Genomic DNA, 14,206 nt, shown 5'->3' on the forward strand with positions numbered 1-14,206 from the left:
CAGGCCTGGAGAAAAACCCCAGATTTCCTCCTAATGCTTCCCAGTTCCACAGGAGATGGCTGATTCATCCCCTGAGCCTCTAGAACACTTCCAGCAGAGGTGGACTGCTGTAGATCACTGCTTTGAACCTCCCAATGACCCTTCCTGGCAATCAAGGAGCCTTCTGGACCTCAGTGGGAGGTGAAACAAGGCTGGAGCAGCTGCATAGGGCCACCCATCCCATCCCATCCCATCCCATCCCATCCCATCCCATCCCATCCCATCCCATCCCATCCCAGACTCACACTCAGCTCCTGAGATGGCTCCTGGAGCTCTCCTCTTGCTCCTACCACCCCAGCACTGGTGTAGGAAGGTCTCACCTCTTTGGAGCCAGCCCTCACTGCCCTGTTCTGCTGCTGGAGCCCAGAGGAGACCTCCACACCTCCATTCCTGCCATGGGGAGGCTGAGGAGCCTCAGCAGCTCAGAGAGGACGCTGCCCACGGATGGAGCCAGAGCAGGGAAAGGGCTGGGGAAGGAGGAGAACCTCCCTTCAAGCTTGCTCAACCACTGGTTAGTGGCTCCACAGGAAACACCTTGCCATGCTCACCTGGACAGACATGTTCCCAGTGAGGCAGGGCAGGGAGGGACAGGAGGCTGCAGATCCACCCCTTGGCACATGCAACCTCCTCTTGGCCACAGCTGTGAGGAGGGAGAGGAGAGGAGGCTGCCAGCAAGGCCTTTGTGCAGGATGGGGTCTGCTGGGGCCATTCCTGAAGGCAAAATGGCTTTGTCATCCAGGACTACCCCAGCCTGGGCTTGCCCCAGTGTAGCTCTGGTGTTCTAATACACCTTTGTGCTCCTCAGTTTGATTTTAGACTGAAGCTCTGAGGTCACACGTGAGGTTTTTTTGGAGAAATGCTTCTCCCTACCCATTCCTGAGCTGCTCCAGGACCAGGATCTGCAGGTTCACAGCATGCTCCAAGTCCAGGCTATGGCTGGTTAAAACCAACAGCGCTGAAAATGGGTGGACTGTGAATGTGTCCAAGGCCAGGTTGGACAGGGTTTGGAGCAACCTGGGACACTGGAAGGTGGCCCTGCCCATGGCAGGGATGGGAATGAGATTATCTTTGGGATCCCCTCCAGCCCAAACCATTCTGTGGTTAATTCATTCATTCCTCTAAAGTTTGCTTGGCCTTTAGGGTGTGGACAAATCCTGGAGGTCTTGGGAAGCAGAGAGAAGTGTTGGGAAGGACCCCAGGCTTCACCATAAGCCCATCTGGACACCTCAGCACTAGAGAACCTCCCAGGAGAGCTGGCTGAAGGCATCACAAAGGACTGGGGACAGCAGAAACCTGCAGCAGGAGGTTGGGACAGCATTGTACCCAAACAGGTCCTGCCTACTTTGTGGAGAACAACCCAAACCCGCCTGTTAGAGTCATGGCAGAGCTGCTGGATGATGAGGAGCAGCCACCCAGGCCTGTCCCAGCATGGAGCTCCTCCATGGCCACCTTCTGCTGCCAGAGGTGGCCATGGACACTCTCATGGACAGGGGCTGGGTGTGCCTGCCCTGCTCCAGGGCTCTGCCATGGACCCCCAGGAGCACAGAGCATGGCAGAAGGCTCCATTCTCTGCCAGGAGAAGGTTACTCAGAGTAAAAGCATGAGCTCATGTGTCATCCAAACAATCCCTGTGTCCTCCTCCCACCACAGAGCCGGGCGGGATCCCCAGTGCTCACCACAGCCACGCCAGCCTTTCCCATCACACCCTCCAAGGATGCTCCACCACGTCCCTCAGAGCCTGCTGCAGGAGAGGAGCCCCACATGGACGTGCCAGGGGCCACCACAGCCCCCAGGGATGGCTCTGCCAGCTGGCACCACCCTCACCTGGTGACATGGCACTCGCCACCCCTTCCCTGCTGTGCCCTGCTGGTGACAGAGGCTCAGAGCAGAGCAGCACAGCTCCACTGGCACCAGGGACACAGAGTCTCTGCCCATGACGAGGGGGTGGGACTAGATGATCTCAAGGTCCTTCCAACCCAAACCATTCCATGATTCTGTGACTCAAAGCCATTTTCCAAAGGCTGGTCTCGCCCTGCCAGGTAATCTCCATGCTCAGACCCCTCTTCAGATGCTGTTTCCAAAGGGCCACATCATCAGCCTTCCCACACCTCCATGAGGCCCCATGCCTGCTCTGGTGCAGAGCCCTGGCTGCTCCAGGCTCAGGAAGGCTGAGACATTAAATGGGAAAACACTGATTTTTCAAGGGACTGCACCAACACAGGTGAAGCAAAGCCCAGCTTGGGAAAGCTGAAGTGTCCAAAGACAGGCTGGATGCAGTTTGGAGCAATGTGGCCCAGTGGAAGTTGTCTCAAGGTTGGATCTGAATGATCTTGAAGGTCCCTTCCAACCCAAACCATTCTGGGATGCTCTGACCCAAGGAGATTGGGTGCATTAAACCACAGGGCTGTACCCTGCAGACAGCAAGGAGGTAAATTTGAGAGGAAAGCAAGCCAGGAAGAATTTCTTTCCAGCCACACACGAGAAGAACCAGGTGAAGCTCAGGATGAAGCATCACCTGCTGAGTGGCTCTGCAGGATGTCACCAGTTTTCACAGCCCTGATCAAATGGAGATCTCTGGTTTGTAAACACACAAGGATGTCTGGTGAAATCAAAGGGCTGTGGGCCCAGGGTGAAACACTCCCATAGCCATGAGTCAATCCATAGCGTTGCTGTGGACAGGAAGCTGGTGAGTCACGGGTCACAGCCAGGCTGGAGGTGACCACCCAGAGCATCCCTGTTATTTACAGCCACGAACCACACTGATGTGGGCAGAGAGACCCCCACCACTGCCCCAGGCAGGGACAATGGGATGCATTCCTAGCATGTCACCTCCTGGCCCCATCTCCTGCATCCCCAGCCTGGATTCCCAACCCAGGGCTGGTTCTGGTGTGCTGGGTGTGCCTCCTTCACCCAGCTAACATCTCCATCCAACAGCCAGCCTCTGCTAAAGCCATCACTGCTTATTGATGGTGAATAAATACACAACTTCCCAAGCCTCTCCCTCCATGGGCACCACTCTTGGAAAGAAACACATGGAATAATGTCGCAGACATCTTTTATGAAAAATTCTTTCTTTAGGATTTTTTCCTCCTGAGAAGCTGAGAAGCTTCCAGAACAAAATGTAAACATTGATTATCTGCTGCTGTAGAATGCAACAGGCAGAACTTTGATTGGCCCATGTTAAATGTTTGTAATTAATGGCCAATCACATCCCAGCTAGCTCGGACAGAAAGCTGAGCCACAAACCTTTGTTATCATTCTTTGTTATTCTATTCTTAGCTAGCCTTCTGATGGAACCTTTTCTTCTATTCCTTTAACATAGTTTTAATGTAATACATATAATAAAATAATAAGTCAAGCCTTCTGGAACATAAAGTCAGATCTTTGTCTCTTCCTTCATCCTAAGACCCCTGTGAACACGGTCACAGAAGAACAAATAGAGTTTGCAGGGGGATTTCTTACAGAAGATTTGCAGATAATTTATCTGCAAATCAAGTGGCACCAAGGAGATGCCGGAACTCTTGGATGAAGCCTTTCTTCCACCTTGAAGGTTTGGCTTTGCCAGCCAGACCCCACCTGGATGGCTCAGGACTTTCCTCCCGTCTCCAGAGCCAGCCTTCATCCTCAGCCTCATCCTCCAGCCCCATCTGCAGCCTCCTTGGAGACATTTGGGCCGTGCCTCAGCAGCGGGGCCGGAGCAGCTGCGAGCACAGCATGCAGGGCTGGGGCCAGCAGCAGAGCTTGCCAAGAGATCCGAGGCAGGGCTGCTGCTGGGGAGCTGCCCTTTGCTTCGTGCCTCCCTTCCGACTGCCTGGCGAGCTCAGCCAAACACCATTAAAGGTTTATCCACACGCTGATCGACTTATCTGCCTCCAGAGCCGGAGCCAGAGCGGTCTCCAAGGGGAGAGGTGGTGGATGTGGCACCATCTTCCAAAGCAACAGAGGATGAGCAGGTGCTCCGAGAGATCAGCCAGGACACTCTGGGAAGAAGTGGTGATGCCTTCAAAGTGGAGAACGGGTTGATAAGGGGGGAATGGGGAGAGACATTTCAGCTCCTACTGGGTAATTATCACCCGTGGAAAGCTGAGGAGTTAGCTGGTGGGAGGGAAATTACAACCTATCATAAAACCAATCTCTCCCAAATCCAGTCCCTTCAGCGCTCAGGAGTGTTTGGTCTGGTTCCAAGGCTTCTGGAGGAGTTTGAGAGGTCCCTCGACAGAGCTGCAGCCCTCTGCAAGGCAGACACCACATCCCTTTTGTTCGGAGGAGCGCGGAAACGGGAACGCGTCAGGTGAGGGGCTGCAGGAAAACAAACGGCTCCATTCAGGAGAACCAGTGCTGGGGAGAGGAGAAAGGGACTTAATTACAGTGAGTCCCTTTACAGCAAAACTGCCAGGTGCTAAAAGACTTTTTAATTTAGCAGAGAAAGGCAGATCAACGCCAAGCATCTGGAAGCCGAAGACTGAGAAAACTCAATTAAAAATCAGGCAATGCTGCGAGTGGAGCAGGCCATGAAGTGATGGATTATTCATTCCACGATGTCTTCAACACAAGAGAGGGCCAGAACGATCGATCCTTCCAGCACTTCCACACTGTTGGTTGATGATGAACACTCCATCCCAACTTTTGGGAGAGCCAGGCCCTGACTTGGCAAACTGCAAAGTTCCCATGGATGATGGAGGACAATCCACCAGCCCTACTAGGTGAGTTGTTTTATGCTTGGAGGCATTAATAACCCAGAACTAGCAGCCAACTCCATGGAAACCAACTGGTAGTCAGTGACAAGTTCTCCTGTTGCTATAGGAACAGGGCCCAAACAAATAAAAATTACCTATAATTTCTCCTCCCCAAAGTTCTCCCACATTACATCTCCATAGCAACTAATTAGCTCATTATTGATCAGAACCAAACCAGTGGAGGTGAGAACCAAGCCAGTGGACCAGTGGAAGTGCCTGGCTGCCAGGGGCAGCTCCATCCTCTCTCGTGGTGAGATGAGATGGTTTATGCTGGGTTTGAGAGGAAAAGCTTGAGCAGAGGAGCTGGGGCTCTCAGGGCTGGATTCCTTCATGCCTTCCCCAGGATACCTCTGATACAAATATCACTTGCTCCCTTCTATTTCTAGCTGTCACCTTACACCTCAGGGTTTTATTCCTCGTTGCTCCTTTCCAGTCTCCCTCCGTCTCCTCCAGGCCCAGAGCTGCTCTGTTGGACACCTGCTTGTCTTGGCAATGTTCTCTCATCCTTCTGGCCAGGATAGCTGAGTCTCTTGGCTTGCTGCTACCTCTCCTGGACCAAGCCAGCACACTGCAGGCTCCTTGCAGGAGCCTCTCTTTCCTGATGTACACCCACAAATACAGCCCTGCATCCTCCTCTGGCAGTTCTGTCTTAGATCTCTTCTCTCTCCACCCTGGAAGTGTCCAAAGACAGACTGGATGCAGTTTGGAGCAATGTGGTCCTGTGGAAATTGTCCCAGGGCTGGAACTGAATGATCTGGAAGGTTCCCTCCAACCCAAACCATGCTGGGATTCTCTGGCCCAAGGAGATTGGGTGCATTAAACCCCAGACAGCAAGGAGGTAAATTAGCCACAGCTCGATGGGAAAAACTGCTGTAACACCCAAACCAAGGGGAACAGAGCTGTGCCAGGCCAGGGAGAGCCCAGGCAGAGCAGGAGCACCGAGCCTCTGCCCTGAGCCTGCAAACACAGAGCAAGGTGGTCTCATGCAGTGGCAGCCCCACATCACAGCACTACAGGGGTGGGGTTGGGTTGTGGACCAAGGACTGATCTCCTCCTCCCCTGGGCCCTGGGGTCAGCAGGAATGGGGCACAGGAATGGGGCACTGGAATGGGGCACAGGAATGGGGCACAGGAATGGGGCACTGGAATGGGGCACAGGAATGGGGCACTGGAATGGGGCACAGGAATGGGGCACTGGAATGGGGCACAGGAATGGGGCACAGGAATGGGGCACACATGTCCCTCCAGCATCTCAGGAGAGAGGTTGAGTCACGGTGGAGGATTTTGTTTCCGTCCCAGTTTGGGGGGAAATTCCTGCTGTCTCAGATTATCCAAGGCATTCCCTGCCATGCCCAAGCCCCTGGCAAGGACCAAGGGATGGAGGAGAGGCTGCTGCTTGCTCTGCCCCTCCTGTTTGGTACCCCCAAAATCACACCACGAACACCCCATGGAGCACTGGCTGGCAAAAGGGCACCTGGAGCAGGGGGCTCTGTAAGGAACATTCCCCCATCCCAGGGGCTGCACTTCCAGCTGAATTCATGCAAATCACACATGAATCTCTGCAATTAATTGCTGTCACCTGCCACCACACACGTGGCAGATGTGCAGAGAGCTGAGCACATCCCTGCACAGTCCAGGCAGGGCAGGGTGAGGCCAGGCTGGGTACCAGGAGTGCTGGGGGATGCTGCATTTGCTCCAACCTGCAGCAAGGTGGAAGGTTTTGCCAAGAAATTGCCTTTTTTTTAACCAAAATAAACACAACCTGCAGGGTTCAGCCCCCACTGGGACATTCAGTTAATTCATCCATCCCCAAAATGTGACTGACCCCAGAGTGGGCAGAGCCTGGCTGCTGTGTCACCTCCCTGGTGGCACATGAGGACCAAGTGGCATCACACCAGCCCCTGTCTCCCCTCCCTCCTCCACCAGCCCCATTTCCACCTCTCCATGGGAATCTGATTATCAGCAAGATCTCTGCCACCGTCAGATGTGATCAAAACCACAATTCAATTAAATGAGATTGGATTGAAAGCAGAGGGTTGGGAGGAGACAGGCACAAGCACCCAGAGTGGGATGGGATGCCCCAGGAAAGGAGGCTGGGATCTGTGGGATCTGCAGGATGGTCACCCCAGGTGAAGGAAAAGCCAGGATGCAGCTCTGACCCCGGGATGAACCCCATCCTTTGGGGGCAGGAGCCTTTGCCAAGTCACTCATCCTCCTCCTGAAGGATCCTGGAGAGAGTAAGGTGAGCCCAACCTCCTGAAGACGCTTTTAATTCTTTCTCATCTCCTGAAATCAAATAAAATACCAAATGAGAAACTTTGTCATCTGAACAAGAGAAGAGGGGGGAAAAAAAAAAACACCCAGCCTGGAGATGAAAGGGAATTGTAGATGGGTATTTCATCTCTTGCTCTTGTAGGGAACGTGAACATTAAAAAAAAGGGAGAAACAAACAAAAAATCCCAGACACGGTTAATGAGCTTTGCATTTAAATGTGCCACCAATGTCACTGCACAGACAGCTCCTCCAAGGCCCCACGTTCCTGCTCACCCCAGACAACGGGTCGGAGCAAACACTGGGTGAGATTAAATTCCACTGGTGTTTGGTAAATAAAACATGCATTTGGAGAAATCAGGGAAAAGTTTGTTAAATATTTTAGTACATCTGGTCTCCCCCCCCCCCGTACGCGGCCTTACAAAATGTTTTGCATATTTATTTTAGCATGCACTAGATTTATTTAAAAATAGCATCACCAGCACTGGAAACAGCCCACTTGCTTTTCATCTAGATCTTTGCATTGAATCAATGAATCCAAAATTAAACAAGGTTGGGTGAACTAAATCTATAAAAGGACTTATTTGCTGATCAATACAGGAATGGATGCCTGGGATCTCTTTGCTGGGTGAAATATGAGGACTTACGAGAGAGAAATTGCTTTTGTTATTATATTTTTTAAAAAATTCAGATTTAATCTCCCCACATAAAAAAATTATTTATCGGAGAGATGCTTGGTCCTAAATAATTCATGCTGGTTGTATAGTACCCAGAAGACAGAAGACTCCTGTCTTCCATTCCTAATGAGAGGGGAAAAACACCTCAAATACTTTTCTTGGATTCACTTTCATCACTGCAGGGAGATTAAATTCTACTTGGCTTCCAGAGGGTGTCCTGCCCCAGGGGAGCAGAGCCCCCCAGATCACAGAGAAACCACTACGTGCTCTGTATGGAAGGAGAAGAGCTTCAGACTCATCTGGAGGCCAAATTTTAGCTACCAGTAAGAGACACCTGGCTCAGGTGTTTAAGGTATGACTTTGGTGACCAAGGAGCCAGGACAAAGAAGGGTCTCCTGAGGAAGCCATCTCAATATAAATAATACAATTTTTAATATTATAAATAAATATATATATAATATTTATTTTTATATATATACATATACAGTCCATAATATAAATTCATATATATATATAATATATATTTATATATATATATATATATATATATATACAGTCCATAATATAAATTTATCCTCTCCAAAAGAGGGTGAAGCCACCCTGGGGCACGGAGCCCCCAATAAAGCAGAACTGGATGAAGAACAAAGTCAACCCAGGCCACCCCAGCTGAAGTATGTGGAAAACACAAGCTGTAACTGCAGTGGAAGTTTCCCCTGGCCAAAAACAGGAACAGAATTTGGGCTGAAGTGTGTGGATTTGCAGAAAAACAAACCCCCCCCCCCCAAAAAAAAAACACCAAAAAACCAAAAAAAAAAAACAAAAAACAAAAAAAAAATACACAAAAAGAAAAGAAAAAAAAAAGAAAAAAAGAAAAAAAAATAAACAAGAAAAAAGAAAAAAAGAAAAAAGGAAAAACAGAAGAAAAATATATCTTATTGGCCTTTTAGCCCATCTTGGGCACAAAATTTGGGGCTAGCTTTGGGAAGTGCCTTGCATGGCTGTCTGCTCAGCCAAGTCCTTTTCTCCTAAGCCTGCTGCAGGAATTGATCCACAAAGGGTTGTACCTGCTCTGCTCTGAATAAATCTGCATATCAGCCTCTTCCATGAATGAAAAATGCATGCACCAGTAAATCTGAGGTGAAATAGAAATAACACATCTCTTGTCAGCAGCCTTTTCCCTTTTTCCCCCTGCTTTTCTCTTCCACAAGTTTCATCAAGGAGAGACACATGAGCCGAGATAAAGCTGACACCACCAGCTCACCAATTGTTCCCGACGCTTCCCCGTTGCTGTGACGATGGAGAGCTGCAGGAACGCCCGGGTAAAATCCCCTCCCTGGGCTAATCCTGGGAGAAAACAGAGCGGGAAGGGAGGGTGAAGTCACCTCCCCGGGTGATCCTGGGAGAAAACACGAGGAGGCTGCGAGGCCATGGCAGGGAATGTCCCCAGGCTGTGGTGACACAGAGGTGTCCCACCTGAGAGGTGCCAGCCATGGATTCGGGTTCAATGGGCTTCCTCTGAATGAGAAATGAGAAACAGCTGCCCCTGGCCAGGCACATTGTGAATCCCAGGGACAAAACTCAATGAACAGCCCCAGTTTCACCTTCACCTTCATCCAGCTGCACCATCCAGCCCTTCCCCAGATCAGGAGCTGGCAACCCCCAAATGGGTTTGGGCTCGTTGCACTCAGGACATTTTCACCCTCACTGGAAGAGCTCCATGGTGGGAAGGTGCAGAGGGACCCAATGTTTGATCCCCACTCAGCTCAGATGATTTCAGCCCTCACTTCAGCAGGGCAAGGCTCCCAGCAGCCTTGAGCAGGTGGGACAGTGACAATGGCAGTGCCAATGTCCCCGTGCTGTCCCCTCCCTGTCCCTGCCTGGCCCACACTCGGGCTGGCAGCTTGCAGCACGCTGCAAAGAGGCAACAGCTGCTTCCCGCTGGCCCAGATCGAAGATTTTAATTAAGGAGAAGATTTTGGGGAATAAAGGGGAAGATCTCTCTCAGAGCTGTAATTAAAGCAGCTCAGGGTGGGGCAGGGTGATGACAAAGGACACGTCCTGCTGCTGCTGGGGCTCAGGGAGGGCAGAGCCCCCATCATTGCCCCCCTCCCCGAGGGGAAGCATCCCCCAAATGCAGCTCACAGAGGCTGCTCTGCACCCCAAAAACAACCTTCCAGTCTTGGCTGAGGTGCCCACCGGGCAATCTCCAGCCTGCAGCAAACCCGAATTCCTGTGGATCCCACTCTGAGTTATGGCAAAGGAGAGGGAGAGGCCGGAGGGTCCTCACAGCTGAAGGCCCTGACCCCTTGAGCTAAAAGGGGCCAGGTCAGAGCCCAGGAAAGATTTGGGAAGTGGGATGCAGTCAGAAGAATCCCCAGGTCACTTTTGGGCTGTTTGGAGAGGTTCTGAAAAGAGGCACGGCGTAAGTTTAAAAAAAACCCACAACCCCTATGGAAAACAGCGGGGTGAGAAGATTTCTCACTGCCTGAGGAATCCCGGTGCCACCCCTGCCCCTCGCACCAGCTCCTCCCCATCCCTCCTGCCTTACCCCAGGCTCCCAAAATTCCACCAACAATGCTGCCCACCCACTCCTATGGGTCCATGCCGTGCCCAGAGTGAGCCGAGCCAGCCCGGATCGATCCCCGGCAGCTGCTGGGTGTTTACAGAGCCACTGCGAGCCCTGAGCATCATCCCTGGGGCAGCACAGGAGCCGAGCACCTCCTGCCGCAGCCAGGGCTCCCCAATCCGTAGGCACATCCTGGAGGATGCTCAGGATCATCCATCCATCGGCTCCAGCTTGGAACAGGACCTGTTGCAGGAGTGATGCTCTGCAGAGCCCGAGCAGAGGGTCGGCATGACCTGGGAAACGCTAATTAATCGCTAATTAATTAACTGAGCGGAGCACTGGTGCTCAGAGCTGCCGCACACCACTCGTGGCAGCTTCGGACCCGAGCCGGAGCTTTTGTTGGAAACCTCGGGGTTTATTTATGAAATCCCAGCTTCAATCAGGAGTGTGTCCCTCCAGGAGAAACAAGCAGCCCTGAGCGGGGAATGACACTGAGGAAAACACAGCTGATATCAAGGTGGCAGCTTTTCTCATCGAGGTTTGTGCCTCCTGCTCCACCCGAGCTGCAAATCAGGTGCAAAATCCACCGAGGCTCCTCTCAGGCCCCTGCCTGTGTGCCTGCAGCTCTGGAGACGCACAGCCTGTTCCAGCTCCGCTTGGCATTTCCACAAAGGTTAACTCAGCGTGAGAGGGGCACAGCGGCCGCTCCGGGGCTGGAAAAGCTCCGGGAAACCCGCCGGGAACCAGGGCTCCCTGCGGGGCCGGTGACCCCCCCGGTCACCCCGGAGCGCTGCCGTCGAGCTTTGATATTTCCAGGCTTTGGCTGCTGAGGCTTCTCCTCCCACCCCCGCGCTCCCCCAGCAGCGCTCCCGCCTCGGAAAAATCAATAGAGATTCAAGCTGAGAGGGAAGGGTGGATGGAGGTTGGTGTTGCTGGGTGAGAGAGGAGTTTTCACCGTGGTTTGGGGCTCCAGCAGAAATCTCCCCGGCTTTCCAACACCCTGTTGGTGTTGGTCATGAGAAATCTCCTCATCTTTCCAGCACCCTGTTGGTGTTGGTCATGAGAAATCTCCCCGGCTTTCCTGCACCCTGTTGGTGTTGGTCATGAGAAATCTCCTCATCTTTCCAGCACTCCATTGGTGTTGGTCATGAGAAATCTCCCCGGCTTTCCTGCACCCTGTTGGTGTTGGTCATGTAGAATTCCCAGGGGATGGAGCAGCTGTGCATGGATGGGTGGCACAAGTCACTCCATAAATACACACGTCTGGAGCTGGATGGGTGGCACAACTTACTTCATAAACACACACACACTGGGCTGAATGGGCAAACCAGGCAGAAAGGGCTTGGAGATGCTTTGTCCAAGCCAGCAGTAAAAACAAAACGTAAAAACAAAACGTAAAAACAAAACATAAAAACAAACTTAGATCAACCAGAGATGATCAGTTATGAGGGGGGGAAAGGCAGGGCACCAACACACCTGGATGCCAGTGGTTCAACCAGAGTTTGAGCTCTCCTCACCTCAACACAAGCCACCTACACTTCTGTTTGGAGAGGAGAATTGGGAGACATCCTCAGCAGCTCCTCATGGGCAGCAAAGGCTTCTGTACCCAAGGCACCTCATTTAAACCCTTCCCTCCCAGCTGGGCTACACTGGTCCCTCTGGGTGCTGGCTGAAATCATTTTAGAGCCTCTGGCTGGGCCAGCAAAGGCTGATCCATATTCCTGAGGCCTCATTACTATTCTGCAGCTTCAGCTCATTAGTGCTTAGGTGCTACAAGAGCTTTGGAAGTTTCTGGGTGAGGCAGCTATTAGGGGAGGATTGAACACGTCTGGTACAAACCCCTGGCCTGGGTGAACTCGCTAATTTACACTATCGAGCGACAAGGTGCCCACAGGCCACCCGCACCAAAAAAAGCCACCCCTGTCCTAGATATGGGCTCAGCCACCACCTGAAAAAAAAAAAAAAGAGAAAAAAAAAAAGAAAGAAAAATTAAGCAAAATAAATAACCCTCAGCCCCAGAAAACTGGCTGCATCATCACACCCCCTGCTAATCCATTAGCCAGCCCTCCTCCGCACACGGCTCTTAGGAACAGCGTGAGCTCCAGCTCAGGAGCTCCTGGGGAGAACCACCACAGAATGGAAGCACAGAAGGGCTTGGGTTGGAAGGGACCTTAAAGATCACCCAGTTCCAACCCCCTGCCGTGAGCAGGGACACCCTGCACTACCCCAGGTTGCTCCAAGCCCCATGCCACCTGGCCTTGGACACTTCCAGGGATGCAGCAGCCACAGCTTCTCTGGGTAACCTGTGCCAGAGCCTCACCACCCTCAAAGCCAAGAATTTCTTGTGTTTAAAGCCTTTATTTTCCCCTATTCAGTTTGAACCCATTACTCCTTGTGCTACAGTTCCTGATGAACCACCCCTGCAAGGGGCCGGTATGACCAGTACAAACACCTGCACTGTACTGGGGGAGCACTTTGGGGTCTGCCCTTTTAGAGGGACTGCTTGTAAGGTTTTAGAAGGAAAGGCCTCGTAAGATGGCTCCAGCCTGGTCTTAGGCTAAGGAGGAGGGAGCTATGGGGAAGTGACTCAGCTGGAATAGGGGTACAGAGATGAGAGAGATGTGACAGATGTGCTGTGTGACTGTCACAAGTCCACATTACATCCACTTCATGGTGTCTGGTGGTTGGTTGACTTGGGCTTGTTGTGCCTTAAAACCACGTACCCATGTAAGCATGTTGTGCCTTAAAAACCCTGATAACTGTCTTAAGTGCTTAAAAAGGCTCGGTTTTTGGCATTGAAAAGCCCTCCTTCACACCTGCCTGGGATTTTTGGCAATGGAGAGCCCTCCTTCACACCTGCCTGGGGTTTCTGGCAATGGAGAGCTCCCCTTCACACCTGCCTGGGGTCCCTGCTTTGCTCATTATCACACCATGCTCCCAACACATGTTCTCAGCACAGGGCAGGGAGAGCTGTTGGCTCTTCATCTGAGGAGGACTGAGCTGCTACCACCCATGGTCCCCATGCCCCCTGCCTGTGCTGGAGGTGCTGAGTTTTCCCTTCTCAGCAGCAGGAGCTGTGTCCTTGTCACCCAGGTTTGGGCACTGCCTGTTCGCACCTCGTGACAGTCCCATGGGGGAGTCACCAGGCAGGAATAACCTCTTTTTGCCTCTCTTTGAGACAAATGGGGGGGAAAAAAACACCTTTTCTCCTAATAAGGGAGCTCAAAGTGATGAATTTTCCACTTCTCCTGAAGTTCTTTCCTCGGAGGCACTGATGCATTTTTAATGGTCTCCATGTAGCTATTAAGCTGGTAATTGGAACAGAGCAGACTCCAGCTCCCAGCAGGTCGGGTGTGTCCCCACACCACACAGATGGGTGTTCCTGGGGTCTCTGCTCTCCCCAGCACCGCTGATCCCCTCCTCGGCCCCATTTCCAGGCAAAGCATCGCCACCAAATCCCGGTGCTTGAAGGACGCAGTGACTCCGGCCTGATCCTGCCTGGCTGACAGGGAGAACACTTGGGAAGGGAAGGGAGCTGTTCCTTACTCGCAGTCCCCTCCAAACCTGCAGCTCCATCCCCTATGGGCACCACCGCCCGGACACCCCCTGCCGTAATCCCGGCCGAGGGAGGGATGGGAAGGGCTGAGAGGGGAGCTTGGGATGGAAACGGGGGCTACGCCGGGTCCTGCCGCCGGTGGGGGCTCATCCCTGCGGATCCAGGCTCGTCCCGCGGGGTCCCGGTGGATGCTCATCCTCGTGGATCCAGGCTCATCCCACTGTGTCCCGGTGAATGATCATTCCCGTGGCTCCAGGCTCATCCCGCGGGGTCCCGGTGGATGCTCATCCTCGTGGGTGGAGGCTCATCCCTGCGGATCCAGGCTCATCCCACTGTGTCCCGGTGAATGTTCATTCCCGTGG

At 52.5% G+C, this 14,206-nt stretch overlaps 1 long non-coding RNA gene across 1 annotated transcript; it reads left to right on the forward strand.

Annotated features, from left to right (window-relative positions):
• Positions 1-3,920: 3,920 nt before the first annotated feature.
• Positions 3,921-4,837, forward strand: LOC131565433 (uncharacterized). The gene is made up of 3 exons (XR_009275446.1): positions 3,921-4,101; positions 4,188-4,330; positions 4,460-4,837. It is a non-coding gene; the product is annotated as an uncharacterized LOC131565433 (long non-coding RNA).
• The last annotated feature ends 9,369 nt before the right edge of the window (positions 4,838-14,206 follow it).

Source organism: Ammospiza caudacuta, chromosome 17 (genome assembly GCF_027887145.1).
Source record: "Ammospiza caudacuta isolate bAmmCau1 chromosome 17, bAmmCau1.pri, whole genome shotgun sequence".
Classification (NCBI taxonomy): Eukaryota; Metazoa; Chordata; class Aves; order Passeriformes; family Passerellidae; genus Ammospiza; species Ammospiza caudacuta.